At 47.8% G+C, this 2500-nt stretch overlaps 1 protein-coding gene across 1 annotated transcript in view; it reads left to right on the top strand.

Annotated features, from left to right (window-relative positions):
- foxp4 (forkhead box P4) overlaps positions 1-2500 on the top strand; it is a gene marked incomplete at both ends in the record, with an annotated part of 76401 nt that overhangs the window by 60394 nt on the left and 13507 nt on the right.

The following is a 2500-nucleotide window of genomic DNA, read 5'->3' as shown; positions in this document are numbered from 1 at the left end:
AAACACACAGACACATACATACACACACACACCTCAGACAAAAACACACACACACACACACAGAAACACACACACATACACACACACACACACACACACAGACACACACACACACGCACACACAGACACACAGACACATACATACACACACACAGACACATACATACACACACACACCTCAGACAAAAACACACACACACACACACAGAAACACACACACATACACAGGAGATCCAGCAGCCCACGACGTCAGCCTGCTACCTACACATACCACTCACACACACACACACACACACACACACACACACACACGCCTCTGGCGGTAGTGTGTGGACTGGCTGACTGAGCTGTCTCTCAGTGGACATGTACTGTTTCCAAAGGATACACACACACACACACACACACACACACACATACACACACACACACACACACACACACCCAACACACACACACACACACACATACACACACACACACACACACAACACACACACACACACATACACACACACACACACATACACACACACACACACACCCAACACACACACACACACACACACAGACAGGATGCCGTGTTTCCACAGGCTATAGCACAACGGCTCCCGCTAAGCGGCAGTTAGCAATGTCAAACGGGTACGAGTGTGTCTGCAGGGTACACAAGTGTGTGTGTGTGTGTGTGTGTGTGTGTGTGTGTGTGTGTGTAAGCATTAGGTGTTACGGTGGGTGATTCCCATCTCTCTGCCTGAGGTCACTAGTACACACACACACACACACACACACACACACGATAATTCATTGACTAAGAGGACGACCTCCTCCTCTCACACACACGTATATGTGTCACATCGCCACTTCACACTCTGAACCATACAGAGATGTGTTTACCAGGGTACCGTGGTGTCAGACCCTGTTGACACTGATTCAGACTGACTGAGTGTGATGGTGACAGAGGAGTCACACACACACACACACACACACACACACAGACGGCAGGGGTGAGGAGGAGGCGAGCATTAGAACCAAGAGACCATCTAGTGTTCACACATTCAAGCCTCTCTTTTTAATTGTTGTCTGTGAGCGGAGAGTTCCTATTATATACATTCTCATCTAGATCTGGCTGAAACTATGCCGTGTTGGGTCCTTGAATTTGAGGGAGTTGAGTCTTGAAAGTCCTTGAAAGGTGCTTGAATTTGATGTTTCAGAAGGTGTGGGAACCCTGTTTAGGACAGACCTGAGTGTGATCGTGACAGGGTTGAAGAGGAGAGCATTAATGATAATAATAACTTGTATTTATATAGCGCCTTTCATAAAACCCAAGGACGCTTTACAATTCTAAAGGAAATGGTCAGACAGACAAAACAGAAAACAAACAAAACAAAACAAAACAGAAACAGTGACTAGGGGGCCAAAGGCCATGGTGAACAGATGGGTTTTGTGTATTAGAACAGGCCTGAATGCGATCGTGACAGGGTTGAAGAGGAGCGTTAGAACAGACCTGAATGTGATCGTGACAGGGTTGAAAAGGAGGTTTAGAACAGACCTGAGTGTGATCGTGACAGGGTTGAAGAGGAGGGTTAGAACAGACCTGAACATGATCGTGACAGGGTTGAAGAGGAGAGTTAGAACAGACCTGAGTGTGATCGTGACAGGGTTGAAGAGGAGAGTTAGAACAGACCTGAGTGTGATCGTGACAGGGTTGAAGAGGAGGGTTAGAACAGACCTGAACATGATCGTGACAGGGTTGAAGAGGAGGTTTAGAACAGGCCTGAGTGTGATCGTGACAGGGTTGAAGAGGAGGGTTAGAACAGGCCTGAATGTGATCGTGACAGGGTTGAAGAGGAGTGTTAGAACAGACCTGAATGTGATCGTGACAGGGTTGAAGAGGAGAGTTAGAACAGACCTGAGTGTGATCGTGACAGGGTTGAAGAGGAGAGTTAGAACAGACCTGAATGTGATCGTGACAGGGTTGAAAAGGAGGGTTAGAACAGACCTGAACGTGATCGTGACAGCGTTGAAGAGGAGGGTTAGAACAGACCTGAACGTGATCGTGACAGGGTTGAAGAGGAGCGTTAGAACAGACCTGAATGTGATCGTGACAGCGTTGAAGAGGAGCGTTAGAACAGGCCTGAGTGTGATCGTGACAGGGTTGAAGAGGAGCGTTAGAACAGACCTGAATGTGATCGTGACAGGGTTGAAGAGGAGAGTGTTAGAACAGACCTGAATGTGATCGTGACAGGGTTGAAGAGGAGAGTTAGAACAGACCTGAATGTGATCGTGACAGGGTTGAAGAGGAGGTTTAGAACAGACCTGAGTGTGATCGTGACAGGGTTGAAGAGGAGCGTTAGAACAGACCTGAGTGTGATCGTGACAGGGTTGAAGAGGAGGTTTAGAACAGGCCTGAGTGTGATCGTGACAGGGTTGAAGAGGAGAGCGTTAGAACAGACCTGAATGTGATCGTGACAGGGTTGAAGAGGAGCGTTAGAACAGACCTGAG

The sequence above is a fragment of the Nansenia antarctica genome (assembly GCF_963989245.1).
Source record: "Nansenia antarctica genome assembly, chromosome: 18".
In the NCBI taxonomy this organism is placed as follows: domain Eukaryota; kingdom Metazoa; phylum Chordata; class Actinopteri; order Argentiniformes; family Microstomatidae; genus Nansenia; species Nansenia antarctica.
This window is presented reverse-complemented; position numbering and strand designations above follow the sequence as displayed.